Source organism: Coregonus clupeaformis, unplaced genomic scaffold (assembly GCF_020615455.1).
Source record: "Coregonus clupeaformis isolate EN_2021a unplaced genomic scaffold, ASM2061545v1 scaf0052, whole genome shotgun sequence".
Taxonomy (NCBI): Eukaryota; Metazoa; Chordata; class Actinopteri; order Salmoniformes; family Salmonidae; genus Coregonus; species Coregonus clupeaformis.
Window position 1 is genome coordinate 54,158 of NW_025533507.1, and position 21,724 is coordinate 75,881.

A 21,724-nucleotide genomic window follows, 5' to 3' on the forward strand; every position below is an offset into this window, starting at 1 on the left:
TTGTCTATCCTGTTACAAATGCAGGTCAAACCTGTTTTTGTCCATCCTGTTAGCAACGCAGGTCAAACCTGTTGTTGTCCATCCTGTTAGCAACGCAGGGCAAACATGTTGTTGTCCATCCTGTTAGCAATGCAGGTTAAACCTGTTGTTTTCCATCTTGTTAGCAACGCAGGGCAAACTTGTTGTTGTCCTTCGTGTTAGCAATGCAGTGCACACCTGTTGTTGTTCATCATGTTAGCAAAGCAGGGCAAACATGTTGTTGTCCATCCTGTTAGCAATGCAGGTTAAACCTGTTGTTTTCCATCGTGTTAGCAACGCAGGGGAAACCTGTTGTTGTCCATCGTGTTAGCAACGCAGGGCAAACCTTTTTGTTGTTCATCCTCTTAGCAACACAGGGCAAACCTGTTGTTGTCCATCTTGTTAGCAATGCAGGTTAAACCTGTTGTTTTCCATCGTGTTAGCAACGCAGGACAATACTGTTGTTGTCCATCCTGTTAGCAATGCATTGCAAACCTATTGTTGTCCATGCTGTTAGCAATGCAGGGCAAGCCTGTTGCAATGCAGACAAATCTGTTGTTGTCCATCCTGTTAGCAACTTAAGGCAAACCTGTTGTTGTCCATCCTGTTTTTCATGCAGGGCAAACCTATTTTTGTCCATCCTGTTAGCATTGCAGGGCAAACCAGTTGTTGTCCATTCTGTTAGCAATGCAGGGCAAACCTGTTGTTGTCCATTCTGTTAGCAACGCATTGCAAACCTGTTGTTGTCCGTCCTGTTAGCAATGCAGGGCAAACCTGTTGTTGTCCATCCTGTAGCAACGCATGGCAAACCTGTTGTTGTCGTTCCTGTTAGCAACATAGGGCAAACCTGTTGTTGTCCATCCTGTTAGCAACTTAAGGCAAACCTGTTGTTGTCCAACCTGTTAGCAAGCATGGCAAACATGTTGTTGTCCATCCTGTTAGCAACGCAGGGCAAACCTGTTGTTGTCTATCCTGTTACAAATGCAGGTCAAACCTGTTTTTGTCCATCCTGTTAGCAACGCAGGTCAAACCTGTTGTTGTCCATCCTGTTAGCAACGCAGGGCAAACATGTTGTTGTCCATCCTGTTAGCAATGCAGGTTAAACCTGTTGTTTTCCATCTTGTTAGCAACGCAGGGCAAACTTGTTGTTGTCCTTCGTGTTAGCAATGCAGTGCACACCTGTTGTTGTTCATCATGTTAGCAAAGCAGGGCAAACATGTTGTTGTCCATCCTGTTAGCAATGCAGGTTAAACCTGTTGTTTTCCATCGTGTTAGCAACGCAGGGGAAACCTGTTGTTGTCCATCGTGTTAGCAACGCAGGGCAAACCTTTTTGTTGTTCATCCTCTTAGCAACACAGGGCAAACCTGTTGTTGTCCATCTTGTTAGCAATGCAGGTTAAACCTGTTGTTTTCCATCGTGTTAGCAACGCAGGGCAAACCTGTTGTTGTTCATCCTGTTAGCAACGCAGGGCAAACCTGTTGTTGTCCATCCTGTTAGGAATGCTGGGCAAACCTGTAAAAAAAAAAAGAACAGAAATATAAAAAGACATAAATAAAAATGATTATTATAGGCAATAAGTCTAAATGCAAATTTTAACACACGCTGTTTGTGTCCTCTTTTTTGAACGCTGATAGTAATTTTGAATACCTCAATAAACACATTTGGCGGAGTGAGTAAGAATACCACAGATGTAATCAGTATAAAGGTAGTCCTCTAAATCCATACCTTTACCTTGCCGAAGAGAGTGAGAATCCTGCCACAGGTATCGGCCAAATCATTTTTGTCCAAAACACTCTGCCATCATTTATTGCCTGACATAATTATCCTTAATTTGATGTCAACTATGATGAGGTAAGATGATCACGTGATCATCAACCAGTGGCGGTCGGTACCGTTTATTTCTATTGCAGCATATTGGATGACTGTCATTCATATTCCATTCACCCAGTTCAATGTAACAGCGATAGGTTTAGTCTACTACATTTACATTTACATTTACATAATTTAGCAGACGCTCTTATCCAGAGCGACTTACAAATTGGTTCATTCAACTTATGATAGCCAGTGGGACAACCACCTTTTTTTTTATGGGGGGTGGGGGAAGAAGGATTACTTTATACTATTCCAGGTATTCCTTAAAGAGGTAGGGTTTCAAGTGTCTCCGGAAGGTGGTCAGTGACTCCGCTGTTCTGGCGTCGTGAGGGAGCTTGTTCCACCATTGGGGTGCCAGAGCAGCGAATAGCTTTGACTGGGCTGAGCGGGAACTGTGTTTCCGTAGAGGTAGGGGAGCTAGCTGGCCAGAGGTGATGAACGTAGTGCCCTCGTTTGGGTGTAGGGTCTGATCAGAGCCTGAAGGTAAGGAGGTGCCGTTCCCCTCACAGCTCCGTAAGCAAGCACCAGGGTCTTGTAGTAGATGCGAGCCTCAACTGGAAGCCAGTGGAGTGTGTGGAGGAGCGGGGTGACATGAGAGAACTTGGGAAGGTTGAACACCAGATGGGTTGCAGCGTTCTGGATAAGTTGTAGGGGTTTAATGGCACAGGCAGGGAGCCCAGCCAACAGCGAGTTGCAGTAATCCAGACGGGAGATGACAAGTGCCTGGATTAGGACCTGTGCCGCTTTCTGTGTAAGGTAGGGTCATACTCTGCGAATGTTGTAGAGCATGAACCTGCAGGATCGGGTCACCGCTTTGATGTTAGCGGAGAACGACAGGGTTTTGTCCAGGGTCATGCCAAGGTTCTTTGCACTCTGGGAGGAGGACACAACGGAGTTGTCAACCGTGATGGCGAGATCATGGAAAGGGCAGTTCTTCCCCGGGAGGAAGAGCAGCTCCGTCTTGCCGAGGATCAGCTTGAGGTGGTGATCCGACATCCACACTGATATGTCTGCCAGACATACAAAGATGCGTATCACCACCTGGTTATCAGAAGGGGGAAAGGAGAAAATTAATTGTGTGTCGTCTGCGTAGCAGTGATAGGAGAGACCATGTGAGGATATGACAGAGCCAAGTGACTTGGTGTATAGAGAGAATAGGAGAGGGCCTAGAACTGAGCCCTGGGGGACACCAGTGGTGAGAGCACGTGGTGCGGAGACAGATTCTCGCCACGCCACCTGGTAGGAGCGACCTGTCAGGTAGGACGCAATCCAAGAGTGAGCAGCACCGGAGATGCCCAACTCGGAGATGGTGGAGAGGAGGATCTGATGGTTCACAGTATCAAAGGCAGCAGATAGGCCTAGAAGGATAAGAGCAGAGGAGAGAGGGTTAGCTTTAGCAGTGTGTGACACAGAGAAGAGCAGTCTCAGTTGAATGACCAGTCTTGAAACCTGACTGGTTTGGATCAAGAAGGTCAGTCTGGGAGAGATAGCAGGAGAGTTGGCTAGAGACGGCACGTTCAAGAGTTTTGGAGAGAAAAGAAAGAAGGGATACTTGTCTGTAGTTGTTGACATCGGAGGGATCGAGTGTAGGTTTTTTGAGGAGGGGTGCAACTCTCGCTCTCTTGAAGACGGAAGGGACATGGCCAGCGGTCAAGGATGAGTTGATGAGCGAGTTGAGGTAAGGTAGAAGGTCTCCGGAAATGGTCTGGAGAAGAGAGGAGGGGATAGGGTCAAGCAGGCAGGTTGTTGGGCGGCCGGCCGTCACAAGTCGCAAGATTTCATCTGGAGAGAGAGGGGAGAATGAAGTCAAAGCATAGGGTAGGGCAGTGTGAGCAGGACCAGCGGTGTCATTTGACATAATAAATGAGGATCGGATGTCGTCAACCTTCTTTTCAAAATGGTTGACGAAGTCATCCACAGAGAGGGATGAGGGAGGGGGAGGAGGAAGGGGATTCAGCAGGGAGGAGAAGGTGGCAAAGAGCTTCCTAGGGTTAGAGGCAGAGGCTTGAAATTTAGAGTGGTAGAAAGTGGCTTTAACAGAGCGGAAACAGAGGAAGAGAATGTACTCACATTTTCCCTATACCTATCGTAAGGTTGCTACAACCTAGCCTATGAATGAAAGTTTACAACGTAGGTGCACAGGTCAAGAGAAAAATTAGTGTTATCAAGGTGATAGACAGTGACACATTCAATACACATTGGTGCAGCTGGCTTCCGGGTTAAGCGAGCAGTGTGTCAAGAAGCAGTGTAGTTTGGCAGGGTCGTGTTTTGGAGGACGCATGGCTCTCGACCTTCGCCTCCCGAGTCCGTACGGGAGTTGCAGCGATGGGACAAGACTGTAACTACCAATTGGATATCGTATAAAAGGGGGTAAAAGTAACCCTGCTGTAGGTCAGCATGTGTCTGAGAGACTGTACATTGGTTGCTGCGTTCAATCTTTACGGTACGTAGATATGCAACAATAAACCAAGTTATGCTGTTTAATTATCAGTAAACTAGACCATGCAGTATATGCTCAATGTATATAAATGTGTATAAACATCTAACCATTTTATGGATGGTGCCATAGGAGCCTACTGTTATACTGTAAACAACGACTTAGATCTATCATTTTGTGCCCTCTGTCGGTGAAATGACACCTGTTTCCGCCTGTCTGCAAGCCCTCTTTGAATTACATCATTTCACCGTAAATTACCCAAGTGGAGCAAGTGCATACATTTGATATTTGACAGGGGGTCAGGTGATAGTGACCTGACATTATAACGTTTGTTTTCCATTGTTGGTCAGGCTGTTATAGTAGAAGGACTAGAGGAACTGATGAGTGCCATGATCACTATGTACTGTAGCATTAACAAATTAATGACCAGAGCTCGATTTAATTAATGAACCACCTCCCTGTCCAATAGGGCTCTCTCTCCTGGGTGGGATGCTTAACCTCTCCCTTCTGTCCATTCCCCAGTTCTATACGCCACTTTGGTAAAGAGGCCCGCTTGTCCCCACTGCAATCCCATAGGTCAGTGTCCACATATTCCCTTATCCCCTCTAGTTTTAATAGATACTTAATCAAAAACAAGTATCTGCGGACATCCTGACACATCAGGAAGGATAGAGATGAGTAGATACAATATTCACTTTTAACATTGTGATTAGATCCAGTATCTGTTCTGACGGAGCATGAACATGGATACTCTGGTTAGAGCATGCCTGAGCTACAGGCAGGGAGAATAAAATGTTATGATAGATAGATGCATTTCTCTCTGTTGAAATGCATTGGACATTTCAGATATCATCTATATGATTTATGTAATCAAAATATGTGTAATGCTACCAAACAATGAGGCAGAGGCTTAACTTGAACTTGTGATGCCTCGTGTTTTTTTTTTTATCAACATGCTTCATTAGCGAGAGGTGAAGACTCTAATAACTGACGAGAGGTTTCTGCTGTCCCAATGGATTAATTACAACAAGAGACAGTTAATGAGACATAATTTAATCATTTCTCTACGGGGCTCATTAATACATGTTTTTTTACACCAAGATGACACAGTCTCTTCTAACTGATGTAATCATGGAATTAAGTAGCCACAGTGAGCTGTATTAGGGGAATAATGGTCAACACATGGAATACTAGTTGGGGACTTTATAATAAGATAACAGTTCAAAAGAGACATCCTCACTTGTAACAGAGAGTATTATATTTATAAAACATGTATCAATAACTTTTATTTTATTTTAGATATCAGTGATGTTTGCAAATAAATGAAGAATTACTATGTTGGATATTGTATACAGTGCCTTCAGAAAGTATTCAGACCCCTTCCCTTTTTCCACATTTTGTTACGTTACAGCCTTGTTCTAAAATTGATTAAATTGTTGTTTTTTCTTCATCAATCTACACACAATACCCCATAATGTCAAAGCAAAAACACGTTTTTAGAAATGTTTGATAATTTATTAAAAATAAAAACGGAAATATCACATTTACATAAGTATTCAGACCCTTTACTCAGTACTTTGTTGAAGCAACTTTGGCAGCGATTACAGCCTCGAGTCTTCTTGGGTATGACACTACAAGCCTGGCACACCTGTATTTGGGGAGTCCCTAAGCCACTCCTGCATTGTCTTGGCTGTGTGCTTAGGGTCTTTGACCTGTTGGAAGGTGAACCTTTGCCCCAGTCTGAGGTCCTGAGTGCTCTGGAGCAGGTTTTCATCAAGGATCTCTCTGTACTTTGCACCATTCATGCTGGTGACTCTCAGATCCACCTCTACGCAGACAATACCATTTTGTATACATCTGGCCCTTCATTGGACACTGTGTTAACAAACCTCCAAACGAGCTTCAACGCCATACAACACTCCTTCAGTAGCCTCCAACTCCTCTTAAACACTAGTAAAACTAAATGCATGCTCTTCAATCGAACGCTGCTGGCACCCGCCCACCCGACTAGAATCACTACTCTCGACGGGTCTGACCTAGAGTATGTGGACAACTACAAATACCTAGGTGTCTGGTTAGACTGTAAACTCTCCTTCCAGACTCACATTAAGAATCTCCAATCCAAAGTTAAATCTAGAATCGGCTTCCTATTTCGCAACAAAGCCTCCATCACTCATGCTGCCAAACATGCCCTCGTAAAACTGACTATCCTACCGATCCTTGACTTCGGCGATGTCATTTACAAAATAGCCTCCAACACTCTACTCATCAAATTGGATGTAGTCTATCACAGTGCCATCCGTTTTGTCTCCAAAGCCCCATACACTACCCACCACTGTGACCTGTACGCTCTTGTTGGCTGGTCCTCACTACATGTTCGTCGTCAAACCCACTGGCTCCAGGCCATCTATAAATCACTGCTATGCAAATCCCCGCCTTATCTTAGCTCATTGGTCACCATAGCAGCACCCACCCGTAGTCTGCGCTCCAGCAGGTATATCTCACTGGTCATCCCACAAGCCAACACCTCCTTTGGCCGCCATTCCTTCCAGTTCTCTGCTGCCAATGACTGGAACGAATTGCAAAAATCTCTGAAGCTGGAGACTCTTATCTCCCTCACTAACTTTAAGCATCAGTTGTCAGAGCACCTTACCGATCACTGCACCTGTACACAGCCCATCTGAAATTAGCCTACCCAACTACCTCATCCCTATATTGTTATTTATTTTGCTCGTTTGCACCCCAGTATCTCTATTTGCACATCATCTCTTGCACATCTAGCATTCCAGTGTTAATACTAATTGTAATTCTTTTTTGCACTATAGCCTATTTATTGCCTTACCTCCATAACTTGCTACATTTGCACACACTGTATATATATTTTCTGTTGTATTTTTTTGACTTTGTTTTTTTACCCCATATGTAACTCTGTGTTGTTGTTTTTATCGCACTACTTTGCTTTATCTTTGCCAGGTCACAGTTGTAAATGAGAACTTGTTCTCAACTGGCTTACCTGGTTAAATAAAGGTGAAATAAAAATAAATAAAATAAAAAATATTTCCCTTGGTCCTGACTAGTCTCCCAGTCCCTGCCACGGAAAAACATCCCCACAGCATGATGCTGCCACCCCCATACTTCACCGTAGGGATGGTGCCAGGTTTCCTCCAGACGTGACTCTTGGCATTCAGGCCGAAGAGTTCAATCTTGGTTTCATCAACCAGAGAATCTTGTTTCTCATGGTCTGAGAGTCTTTAGGTGCCTTTTGGCAAACTCCAAGTGGGCTGTCATGTGCCTTTTACTGAGAAGTGGCTTCCATATGGCCACTCTACCATAAAGGCCTGATTGGTGGAGTGCTGCAGAGATGGTTGTCCTTCTGGAAGGTTCTCCCATCTCCACAGAGGAACTCTAGAGCTCTGTCAGAGTGACCAATGGGTTCTTGGTCACCTCCCTGACCAAGGCCCTTCCCCCCCGATTGCTCAGTATGGCCGGGCGGCCAGCTTTAGGAAGAGTCTTGGTGGTTCCAAAATTCTTCCATTTAAGAATGATGGAGGCCACTATGTTTTTGGGGACCTTCAATGCTGCAGACATTTTTTGGTACCCTTCTTCAGATCTGTGCCTTGACAATTCCTGTTTCGGAGCTCTACGGACAATTCCTTCGACCTCATGGCTTGGTTTTTGCTCTGACATGCTCTGTCAACTGTGGGACCTTATATATGTAGACAGATGTGTGCCTTTCCAAATCATGTCCAATCAACTGAATTTACCACAGGTGGACTCCAATCAAGTTGTAGAAACATCTCAAGGATGATCAATGGAAACAGGATGCACCTGAGCTCAATTTTGAGTCTCATAGCAAAGGGTCTGAATACTTATGTAAATAAGGTATTTTTTATTCTTAATACCTTTGCAAATATTTCTAAAACCCTGTTTTTGCTTTGTCATTATGGGGTATTGTGTGTAGATTGCTGAAAAAAAAAATGATTTAATCCATTTGAGATAAGGCTGTTACGTAACAAAATGTGGAAAAAGTCAAGGGGTCTGAATACTTTCCGAAGGCACTGTATGTACACGAAAGGGGAGGGGCGGTGATGGTAAGACATCTGAATGATACATGAGCTCTCCTACAGGCAACAAAAGGAAAACTTTGTGGGGGTCTCTTAATATTGATAATTTGACCGAGATGCGCGCCGACAGCAAGGCATATCAATCTCACCAGAGAACACATCCGAGTGAGCGAAACAGCACCCCTGTGTAGCCAACGTATCCTCTGCTGTCTGATCCAAAGGAGTATGACATGACTTTCTCCAGTGAGATAGATTCAACCTCATGCTAATTGTGGGAAAATTATGAAACACAAAGAGACAAGAAAGCTACATTATTTTAATTTTAAATGTCCCCTTGGCCTCCATGAATACACACCACTGTGTTGGCCAATCACCCGATGTCACAACACCACTGATGGTGTCTGTAACAGATGTGTCTTTCCATTCATCAAAGTGCACTGTTTGGAAGCTGGAATTATTTTGGAGTCGACGAACATGCCTGTCACGGTTTCGGCCGAGGCTGCTCCTTCTCCTTGTTCGGGCAGGCTTCGGCGGTCGTCGTCTCCTGAGTACTAGCTGCCACCGTTCTATGTTTCGATCTTTGTTTGGTTTGGTCTGTTTTGTTTTGTTACACCTGTTCCTTGTTAGTGTTAATTATGTGTCCTATAAGTTCTCTTGGGTTTTGTCATGTGTTGTGTGTAATTGTTCGTTGTCAACGTGGCATACTAGTTCATTTCTTCTCTCGGCATTGTTTTGTAGAGAGTTCCGCACAGTGTGCGCTTTTGTTTTGTACTATTACCGGTGTGCGTAAAGTTCGCTTGCCTGCCGGGTTGTATTTAGCCGTGTTGGCTTGTTCTTTTGTTGTCTTCACTAAAGACGTTAGTACGAAGCCTCTGTGTGTCCTGCGCTTGATTCCACACCACATCTACGCTCAACCTTGACAGAATTACACACTGATCCCCATGGAATCAGCAGGAGCAGCCGCACCTACCGAGGTTATTGAGGAGCGCCTTCGTGGACAGGAGGACAGAATCAACCAGATCGGGCACGCTCTGGATAGAGTGATGAACACCCTCCATCGATGGTAGACCAGCGGGGTACCCACGCCCCCACCTACCACACCACCACCATCGGTCAGTCCACCTGTCCAACTTCCGGAACCCAGTGGGATTCGGCTCTAGCTCCCGAGGGCGTACGACGGCACCGCTGCCGGGTGTCAGGGTTTCCTTTTGCAAGTCGAACTCTACCTCGCCACCGTACACCCGGCGCCCTCGGGACACGAGAGCGTTTCCGCCCTCATCTCCTGTCTCACCGGCAAGGCGTTGGAGTGGGCCAACGCCGAATGGAGGAGGATAGACGCCGCAACGATCACCTATAAGGAGTTCTCCCGCCGCTTCCGGGCAGTGTTCGACCATCCACCTGAGGGGAAGGCCGCGGGGGAGCGTCTATTCTACCTCCGGCAGGGGATGAGGAGCGCTCAAGAGTTTGCACTGGAGTTCCGGACTCTAGCGGCAGATGCAGGGTGGAATGAGCGGGCCCTCATAGACCACTTCCGCTGCAGCCTCCGGGAGGACGTCCGTAGAGAGTTGGCGTGCAGGGACACCACTCTCACGTTTGACCAATTGGTTGACATGGCCATTCGGCTAGACACCCTGCTCACCACCCGCGGACGTCCTGTGTGGGGGTCGCCCATTCCACCCTCCAGCACCTCCGAGCCGAGTCCCATGGAACTCGGGGGAGCTGGCGCTAGAGAACGGAGGAGAAGGAGTCTGAGGGGGGCCGTCTCCTGCACCAACTGTGGCCGTGGAGGGCACACTGCGGCTAGGTGCTGGGGAGGGTCTCCAGGAGGATGAGACGACAGGCCACGCACTGGGGAGTCCTCCCAGGTGAGTAGGCGCCCCACTTACCCAGAGCTCTCTGTCGTGCACCTAACCATTCCAGTTTGTTTTCCACAGGTTGCACCTCGTTCCCAGCATAAGGCGCTAGTAGATTCAGGCGCAGCTGGGAATTTTGTAGATCGAAAATTTTGTATAGAGTAAGGGATCCCTCTCCTTCCGGTTAATAATCCCTTCCCTGTACATGCCCTAGATAGCCGTCCGTTGGGATCCGGGTTGATTAGGGAGGTCACAGCGCCACTTAGGATGGAGACGCAGGGGGGTCATGAGGAGATGATTCAGCTATATCTGATCGACTCTCCTGCGTATCTGGTGGTGCTGGGGCTTCCCTGGTTGATTACTCATGATCCCACCATTTCGTGGCGAGAGAGGGCTCTTAAGGGGTGGTCTGCCCAGTGTGTGGGGCTATGTCTGGGTGTTTCCGTAGGGGCGACCTCGGTGGAGAGTCCAAACCAAATGCCCGCAATGCACGTTCCCCCCTAGTATGAGGATTTAGCACTCGTGTTTAGCAAGGCGAGGGCGGCGCGATTGCCACCTCATAGACGGGGGGATTGTGCGATAGACCTCCAGGCAGGAGCTGAGCTCCCGCGGAGCCATGTGTATCCTTTGTCACAAGAGGAGAAGACGGACGATGGAGACATACATTGCCGAGTCTCTGGGACAGGGATACATACGGCCCTCCACTTCCCCTGCATCCTCGAGCTTCTTTTTTGTGAAGAAAAAATATGGAGGTTTGCGCCCGTGTATTGATTACCGCGGTCTCAATCAGATTACTGTGAAATATAGTTATCCACTCCCTCTGATTGCGTCTATGACGGAGTCATTACACGGGGCACGGTTCTTCACAAAATTGGACCTCAGTAGCGCATACAACTTGGTGCACATTAGGGAGGGCGATGAATGGAAGACAGCATTTAGCACCACCTCAGGTCATTACGAGTATCTTGTCATGCCATACGGGTTAATGAATGCTCCGTCAGTCTTCCAATCCTTTGTAGATGAGATTTTCCGGGACATGCAGGGGCAGGGTGTGGTCGTGTACATAGACGATATTCTGGTGTACAGTTCTACCCGAGCCGAGCATGTAGCCCTGGTGCGCCGAGTGTTGAGGAGGCTGTTGGAGCATGACCTGTATGTCAAGGCAGAGAAATGTCTGTTCTTCCAGGAGTCGGTCTCCTTTTTGGGTTATCAGTTGTCCGCGTCAGGGGTGAAGATGGAGGTTGACCGTGTGTCAGCCGTGCGTAACTGGCAAACCCCAACCACGGTTAAAGAGGTGCAGCAGTTCTTGGGCTTTGTGAATTACTGCCGGAGGTTTATCCGGGGTTTTGGACAGGTGGAAGCTCCCATAACGTCCCTTCTTAAGGGGGGTCCGGTGCGCTTGCGGTGGTCAGCTGAGGCGAACAGGGCTTTTGGGAAACTGAAGGACCTGTTTAATTCAGCTCCGGTGCTGGCGCATCCGGATCCCGCTTTACCATTCCAAGTGGAGGTGGACACGTCAGAAGCCGGTATCGGGGCCGTTCTCTCGCAACGGTCCGGCACACCATCTAAACTCCGCCCCTGTGCTTTTTACTCGAAAAAGCTCAGTCCGGCGGAGCGAAATTATGACGTAGGGGACAGGGAGCTGTTAGCCGTGGTACAGGCCCTAAAGGTGTGGAGGCATTGGCTTGAGGGGGCTCAACACCCTTTTCTCATTTTGACTGACCACTGTAACCTGGAATACATTCGGGCAGCTAGGAGACTAAATCCTCGCCAGGCTCGGTGGACTATGTTTCTAGCCCGGTTCATGTTTAAAATCACTTACATCTCTGGGTCCCAGAACGGAAAGGCAGACGCCCTGTCTCGGCGGTATGACACAGAGGAGAGGTCCGTTGAGCCCACTCCCATACTACCGAAGTCTTGTCTGGTGGCACCGGTGGTGTGGGAGGTCGATACGGAGATCGAGCGGGCATTACGCACCGACCCTAGCCCTCCACAGTGTCCGGTGGGTCGGACGTACGTTCCGCTCGAGGTTCGGGATCGACTCATTTATTGGGCTCACACGTCACTCTCCTCTGGGCATCCAGGTATTGGCCGGACAGTGCACTGCCTTAGCACAAAGTACTGGTGGCCAACGTTAGCCAGGGATGTGAGGGTTTATGTCTCCTCCTGCTCGGTGTGTGCCCAGTGTAAGGCGCCCAGACACTTGCCCAGGGGTAAGTTACAACCCCTGCCCGTTCCACAACGACCCTGGTCTCACCTCTCGGTGGATTTTGTTACAGACCTTCCCCCCTCACAGGGGAACACCACCATCCTGGTCGTTGTGGATTGGTTCTCGAAGGCCTGTCGTCTCCTTCCCATGCCGGGTCTCCCTACTGCCCTACAGACCGCTGAGGCACTATTCACCCACGTCTTCCTGCATTACGGGGTACCCGAGGATATAGTGTCTGATCGAGGCCCCCAGTTTACCTCCAGAGTCTGGAGAGCGTTCATGGAGCGTTTGGGGGTTTCGGTGAGCCTTACCTCGGGGTACCACCCGGAGAGCAATGGGCAGGTCGAACGTGTAAACCAGGATGTGGGTAGGTTTATGAGGTCGTATTGCCAGGGCCGGCCGGAGGAGTGGGCGAGGTATGTTCCCTGGGCCGAGATGGCACAGAACTCTCTCCGCCACTCCTCCACTAAACTAACTCCTTTCCAGTGTGTGTTAGGGTACTAGCCGGCTCTGGCACCTTGGCATCAGAGCCAGATCGATGCCCCTGCGGTGGATGAGTGGGTGCGGCGCTCGGAGGAGACGTGGAACGCTGCACACGTCCATCTGCAGCGGGCCATCCGTCGACATAAGACGAGCGCCGATCTCCACCGCAGTGAGGGGCCGGTGTACACACCGGGAGATCGAGTCTGGCTCTCGACCAGAAACCTGCCCCTCCGCCTGCCCTGCCGGAAGCTGGGTCGGCGGTTTGTAGGGCCTTTTAAAGTCCTGAGGACATTGAACGAGGTGTGTTACAGGTTACAACTGCCAATTGATTACAAGAATATTAACCCCTCGTTCCATGTGTCTCTCCTCAGGCCGGTGGTAGCTGGTCCACTCCAGGACTATGAGATAGAAGAGACTCCTCCGCCCTCGCTGGACATCGAGGGGGCTCCGGCGTACACTGGTCGGTCCATCCTGGATTCGAGACGCCGGATGGGGGGTCTCCAATATCTCGTGGAGTGGGAGGGGTACGGCCCGGAGGAGCGGTGCTGGGTGCCGAGGAGGGACATCTTAGACCCGTCTCTTCTGACCGAGTTCCATCGTGGTCATCCCACGCGCCCTGCTCCGCGTCTTCCTGGTCGTCCTCGAGTTGGCTGGAGCCGCGCGTCAAGGGGGGGGGGTACTGTCACGGTTTCGGCCGAGGCTGCTCCTTCTCCTTGTTCGGGCAGGCTTCGGCGGTCGTCGTCTCCCGAGTACTAGCTGCCACCGTTATATGTTTCGATGTTTGTTTGGTTTGGTCTGTTTTGTTACACCTGTTCCTTGTTAGTGTTAATTATGTGTCTTGGGTTTTTTTAAGTTCTCTTGGGTTTTGTCATGTGTTGTGTGTAATTGTTCGTTGTCAACGTGGGATGCTAGTTCATTTATTCTCTCTGCATTGTTTTGTAGAGAGTTCCGCACAGTGTGCGCTTTTGTTTTGTACTATTACCGGTGTGCGTAAAGTTCGCTTGCCTGCCGTGTTGTATTTAGCCGTGTTGGCTTGTTCTTTTGTTGTCTTCACTAAAGACGTTAGTACGAAGCCTCTGTGTGTCCTGCGCTTGATTCCACACCACATCTACGCTCAACCTTGACAATGCCCTGGTGGCCTACTTTTGAAGTGATTTGTTTGACAATCAGATGAAAACATCATGACTGGTTGTGTTCCTCCCAGATTAAACAAATATGTTAATTGACATGTCTTTACAGTTAGGCCTATAAAATAAATGTGTGCCCAATAGAGGCCCCCCTGAATGTCACGGTATAATTTTCACTCTGAGTGAATTATGCTGTAAAAAAGTAAATGCTACTGTTATCGTAATGAATGAATGAATGAATGAATAAATGAATGAATGAGTGAATAAATGAATGAATGAATTAATGAATAAATGAATGAATGAAATTCATTGAGGAGAGATGGGTTTTGTGTTTCACAGTTTACTATTGATAATACCAATGGTGTAAAATACTTAAGTAAATATACTTTGAAGTACTACTTAAGTAATTTTTTGGGGGGTATCTGTACTTTAATATTTATATTTTTGACAACTTTCCCACTACATTCCTGAAGAAAATATGTACTTTTTACTCCTATACATTTTCCCTAACACCCTAAAGTACCACAATTGAGTACTTTTTCCACCACTCTACTTAAATACATTTAAAAACAGATAGTTTTATACTTTTACTCAAATAGTAATTTACTGGGTGACTTTCACTTTTACTTGAATCATTTTCTATTAAGGTATCTTTACTTTTACTCAAGTATGACAATTGAGTACTTTTTCCACCACTGGATAATACCAAAAATACTGTATAAATCACATGCATGAGCACCGCCGATCACTCCGCCTGGATAGAATTGCGCCCCCCACCTTGCTACATTGAAAATGAATGGGCAACCACGCCGCCACTTCCTGTCTGTAAAGCCCTTAACCCTAACCCTGATTCATTTCAATTCATTCATTAATTATATTCTTTACGTCTAACCCATTCTAAGGTGATCCTCTCAATTTTGCAATCAAAGCTCCACTATCTCATGGGATTCTAAGACTGACGCATAGCAATCAGAAGGCAGCAATAAAATAAAGTTTCAAAGGCCAATATGTACAAAGCAGTGCCCCACCCTGGAGGCACCTACATCTTCTCAGGATTCATGCTCAGCTGTTCGTGGAAGGTGATGTCTTGTATTGTATATTAAACATGTAGCCAATTTCATGTACAGTGGGCAAAAAAAGTATTTAGTCAGCCACCAATTGTGCATGTTCTCCCACTTAAAAAGATGAGAGAGGCCTGTAATTTTCATCATAGGTACACGTCAACTATGACAGACAAAATGAGAAGAAAAAAATCCAGAAAATCACATTGTAGGATTTTTAATGAATTTATTTGCAAATTATGGTGGAAAATAAGTATTTGGTTAATAACAAAAGTTTCTCAATACTTTGTTATATACCCTTTGTTGGAAATGACACAGGTCAAACGTTTTCTGTAAGTCTTCACAAGGTTTTCACACACTGTTGCTGGTATTTTGGCCCATCCCTCCATGCAGATCTCCTCTAGAGCAGTGATGTTTTGGGGATGTCGCTGGGCAACACGGACTTTCAACTCCCTCCAAAGATTTTCTATGGGGTTGAGAGCTAGAGACTGGCTAGGCCACTCCAGGACCTTGAAATGCTTCTTACGAAGCCACTCCTTCGTTGCCCGGGCGGTGTGTTTGGGATCATTGTCATGCTGAAAGACCCAGCCACGTTTCATCTTCAATGCCCTTGCTGATGGAAGGAGGTTTTCACTCAAAATCTCACGATACATGGCCCCATTCATTCTTTCCTTTACACAGATCAGTCGTCCTGGTCCCTTTGCAGAAAAACAGCCCCAAAGCATGATGTTTCCACCCCCATGCTTCACAGTAGGTATGGTGTTCTTTGGATGCAACTCAGCATTCTTTGTCCTCCAAACACAACGAGTTGATTTTTTACCAAAAAGTTATATTTTGGTTTCATCTGACCATATGACATTCTCCCAATCCTCTTCTGGATCATCCAAATGCACTTTAGCAAACTTCAGACGGGCCTGGACATGTACTGGCTTAAGCAGGGGGACACGTCTGCACTGCAGGATTTGAGTCCCTGGCGGCGTAGTGTGTTACTGATGGTAGGCTTTGTTACTTTGGTCCCAGCTCTCTGCAGGTCATTCACTAGGTCCCCCCGTGTGGTTCTGGGATTTTTGCTCACCGTTCTTGTGAACATTTTGACCCGACGGGGTGAGATCTTGCGTGGAGCCCCAGATCGAGGGAGATTATCAGTGGTCTTGTATGTCTTCCATTTCCTAATAATTGCTCCCACAGTTGATTTCTTCAAACCAAGCTGCTTACCTATTGCAGATTCAGTCTTCCCAGCCTGGTGCAGGTCTACAATTTTGTTTCTGGTGTCCTTTGACAGCTCTTTGGTCTTGGCCATAGTGGAGTTTGGAGTGTGACTGTTTGAGGTTGTGGACAGGTGTCTTTTATACTGATAACAAGTTCAAACAGGTGCCATTAATACAGGTAACGAGTGGAGGACAGAGGAGCCTCTTAAAGAAGAAGTTACAGGTCTGTGAGAGCCAGAAATCTTGCTTGTTTGTAGGTGACCAAATACTTATTTTCCACCATGATTTGCAAATAAATTCATAAAAAATCCTACAATGTGATTTTCGGGATTCTTTTTTCTCAATTTGTCTGTCATAGTTGACGTGTACCTATGATGAAAATTACAGGCCTCTCTCATCTTTTTAAGTGGGAGAACTTGCACAATTGGTGGCTGACTAAATACTTTTTTCCCCCACTGTACATAGTTCTTAGATTCATTCTCAACATTGTTCTCTCTAGGTTTTCTAGCACCACTCTGGTGAGCTCTGATGGAGAACGTATCCTTCAGCGTCAGCTTTGAGTTAACTCTGGACCCATTTTTTTTTCCACCTGGTGGAAAGTATCCCATCTTTTTCCTGGGCATTGCTATCTATTTATTTGGTGCGTTCTGCAACCTGACCTTGCTGTCCGTCATCGTCATGCAAAGGAACCTCCACAAACCCATGTATTTTATTATCTTCAGTCTTCCTCTCAACGATCTGATAGGAATCACTGCAATGCTCCCGAAGGTGCTGTCAGACATTGTGACTGGGACAAACACAGTCTTTTATCCTCACTGTGTTATTCAGGGGTTCTTGCTCCACATGTATGGAGGTGCGGTTCTCTTTATTCTTGCGGCTATGGCCTTTGATCGCTATGTTGCCATCTGACAGCCGTTAAGCTACAATACTATTATGACACCCAGGAATGTGCTGCTCATTATTGTACTGGTTTGGAGTCTTGACTTTCTCTTGATCCTACTACTGTTCTCTCTGCAGATAAAGCTGCCCCGGTGTAGATCCTCCATAATGAATGTGTTTTGTGACAACCCCTCCCTTCTTAAGCTCACCTGTGGTAATACTACACTGAATAATGTCATAGGCCTGTTTAACACAGCAGTCATGCAGATTATAAATGTACCTGTTCAGATTTTTTCCTATGTGAAGATTCTGATCACTTGCTTGGTTACAAGTAAGTCTGAAGCTAAGAGTAAGGCTTTGAATACCTGCATGGCACAGTTGGTCATATTCTTCATATTTGAGGTTGTAGGAATCTCCACCATTTTATCATACAGACTCAAGAATGTCTCAGCTGACTTGCAAAAGATTATGGGCATGCTCATCTTTCTAGTATCTCCACTTCTGAATCCAATTGTATATGGGCTGAACGCAAGTGAAATACGAATCACTCTATTGAAAGTATTTCTCAACAAAGTATCAGTCTGAACCTATTATAAACATGGTGTGTAATGACAGTTCACAGTCAGGCCAGATGTGGGGCAAAGTGTATTGTTTCTGCTCTGAAGACATACAACGGAAATAGTTACATAATACATTTTAGTCATTTAGCAGACGCTCTTATCCAGAGCAACTTAGTGACTGCATAGATAATTTTTTTATTTTTCATACTGGCCACCCATGGGAATCGAACCCACAACCCTAGAGTTGCAACTGCCATGCTCTACCAACTGAGCTACATCCCTGCCGGCCATTCCCTCCCCTACCCTGGACGACGCTGGGCCAATTGTGCGCCGCCCCATGGGTCTCCCAGTCGCGGCCGGCTACGACAGAGCCTGGATTTGAACCAGGATCTCTAGTGGCACAGCTAGCACTGCGATGCAGTGCCTTAAACCACTGCGCCACTCGGGAGTTATTCTCTTCCGGTAGTTCATCACTACATCTGTGCTTACAGTGCATTATTAAACAATGCACATTATACCATAGCTTCAAATCATCCATCAAACTATCATTTCAACCTCATGGACTGGCAGTCCCTGAATCTCCAGCCCCATCTCTCAGTTTACCAAACAAAGTGGGTCAAGCTGGGTCAAGCTGTTGAAATGAGAGATTGTGCTTTGAGTTTAAAGATGTATCCCTTCTCCTTACCTTTATTTACCTTTCAAGTTTTTTTAAAAAAAGTTTAAAAAATAAATGTATTTTCAATTAATTCCAAGCTTTAGAAAGCATTTGTTTAAACGTACAAGGTTAAACAAAAAGGTCAAATATGGGATGAGAAATTATGTTAAAAGGTGCTGTGCTATCTGTGATTGGTACATCCATTTTTTTAAATTTTCAATTAATTATATATACCCACTGGTTCTTGAAGAATGCCTCATTAGCTTATTTGAACCCAAAATGTACGCTTGTTTCACTCCATTGTAAACAATTTAATTGTAAACAAAGACTCGTGCTTAAAACTATAATTTTGATATCATGGATGGTCATGTCTATGTCTATGAATTTGAGAAAGGTTACAGTTATTCAGCCCCTTTTTAGCTCAGTTGGTAGAGCAAGGTATTTGTAACGCCAGGATAGTGGGTTCAAATTCTGGGACCACCCATACATAAAATGTATGCAAGCATGACTATAAGTCGCTTTGGATAAAAGCTTCTGCATGTTGGCTGTTTACCAAAACAGTGGCGTGTTGTACCTTTGTTATTGTTTGAACTTCAGATTGCCCCTTAAAATGAAAATAGTATAAATACTATTTCTGGCCCTTGATTTGTATAGCACGAGTAATTATGCTGGTATTTTTCCCTATAACATTTTGATTTAATGTTTTACTGTTTTCTAAATGTACAATTTCTTTTCTACTCTGGCCTCTATTCAATCTGTAAATCTGAAGCGTTAAAGATTCTGCGATATAAATGTAAAGTAATATGCAGGCAGCGTTTACTCTGAATGCTGTCTCCACTAAAGCAGAACCATTATCTTTACATTTCAATCACACAGTAAAGCTGAACTTCCGTGGTACTGATTGAATAGAGCCTTTTGTAATTTGGGGCAATTTTGAAAGTGTTGTAATTAATATGTGCTGATGTTGTGATTTTACAATAAAGCCTTAGCCAACGACGTACATACACCGTAATTTACCACAATATAACATCATTATGTATTTAGATACAGTAATTAATACATCATCATGCAATCATCCCAGCAACCAATCACTTAGTCTTGAGTTACGTCAGAATGTGTGAGTGGTTCTCTGGGATTACTGTCACATGAATCTGTCTCCTTTAAATAACATTCTACTGCACAAGGAGTTGGGGCTTTATTTCTGCTAGTGCCACAGCTCTCTCCAAACTAGTTTAGAAAGATTGACAACATAATACCAGGTTATTGTTTGACAGAACGTAACAGACAGGTAAACCCTCAGGTAAGCTATACCACTCATCTGAATAACGTGCCGTATACTTACATACACATTGCTTTAATGCAGAGTACATGTTAAGTTAAAGACAATATATGTTTAAAATTATAAACTACAATATACATTGACTGAATACAACCAATCTGATAATTCAGTTAATATGTTAATAAGAACCCTACAGTAAGCTAGACTGGAGCTGACTGGCTTTAGATACGTTTTTGCTAGTATTGAGTCAGATTTGCATACCAAGTAGTTTAATAGCACTTTAAAATGTGTACATAAGATTTGCTTTTCTTCCTTTACAGGTATTTGATGATGGCGGGCCAGACTCTTAATCAGACATTCAGTTACAACCTGCAGATTGCCAGTTTTGACATCCCTACCCCAGTGAACTACCCTGTGTTCACCATGGGTCTCCTGCTCTATCTGTTCTCTGTCTTCTGTAACCTCACCATCATACTGTTGATCATCACACAGCAGACTCTCCACAAGCCCATGTTTTACATCCTCTTCAGTCTCCCCCTGAATGACCTGATAGGAATCAGCGCTATGCTACCGAGGGTGTTGGCAGACATCGTGACACAGACTCACTCTGTGTACTACCCCACATGTGTTTTTCAAGCCTTTCTTTGTCACATGTACGGAGGTGGTGTGCTTTTTGTACTTGCAGCGATGTCAATTGATAGATATTTTGCCATTTGCAAACCACTGCAATACCCCCTCGACCATGACACCTTTTACACTATGTGTCATTATATCAGCTGCTTGGGGCCTTGACCTGGCCATGATCCTGACCCTGTTTGCTCTTCAGTCCAGAGTTAAGAGGTGCAAGGCTTACATACTAAATATCTACTGTGACAACCCCTCTCTACTTCGCCTCTCATGTGGAGAAGATCTCACAGTTAACAACATTTATGGTTTGGCTATGACAGCGGTTATGCAGATTATCAGTGTGGGTATTCAGCTTTTTTCCTATATTAACATTCTTGTAATATGCATAATTAATCGACAATCTGACACCAAGAGCAAGGCTGTAAACACCTGTGTCGCTCAGCTAGTAACATTTTTCCTTTTTGAATTTACTACCACCTTTGTAATACTGTCATATCGCTTTCAGAACATACCTCCTAATGCACAGAAACTGTGTGGTATGATGATCTACCTTCTCCTGCCAATTATTAATCCAATTATATATGGGATGAAAACAAGGGACATCAGAACAGCATTTTTCATGGTGGTGAGGAAAAAAAAAATGCGTTCACGTGAACATTTAATGAATGTCAGCTCCACACTGGTTTCCTGTGTGTCTTGGGGCTCATGTGTATATCTCTAGCTCCACTAATCATTGGGGGGAAATAGAAAAATAAATCAGTTTTGTGGCAACATCAACTTACTCTGCTTTGTGATCTAGGGATATCAATAATCAGTCATAGTAACATACCTAACATCTGTTTAATACCTTTCTTACTTGACTTGTTTTGACGTTACTATTCAATCCCATGTTGTAAACTGGATATGTTAGGCAGTGGCCTTTTTAAAGGCTTGTTTACTCTTATATGTTTTATGTTATATTATTAATATATGCATGAAGTTGTTTCATATAGATTGGTATATTGCAAGGTGACCTCAGCGTGGAAAATCTGTCGTGAATAAGTAGTCTTGCAATTTCCCAAGTCCCCCAAACTGACTCACTTGGTGCTTTATTATATAATTCAATCAGCCAAGAAACCCTATAGCATATTATTAATGAGTGTGATTATGAATTATTAAATTGAATATGAACTGCATCAGTCTATGAAAACATATTTTGTCTGTGGACTCGAGCAGACTATGAGACAGCTGTATGTGTAATTGGTACTCTTACCCAGTCCCAATGACTTAACTAAGGCCTTTAGACAGCTTTGTGGTTGTATACTGTTAGGTTACACATTCCCAATGACGTAAAGGCCCAGTGCGCTCAGAAATGTGATTTTCCTGTGTTTTCTATACATTTCCACACAAAG

The 21,724-nt window shown here is 45.3% G+C and overlaps 2 pseudogenes; both read left to right on the forward strand.

The window, feature by feature from the left end:
• Positions 1-16,861: 16,861 nt before the first annotated feature.
• Positions 16,862-17,884, forward strand: LOC123483247 (annotated as a pseudogene).
• A 1,752-nt stretch (positions 17,885-19,636) lies between these two features.
• LOC123483246 lies at positions 19,637-21,437 on the forward strand (annotated as a pseudogene).
• Positions 21,438-21,724: the final 287 nt, after the last annotated feature.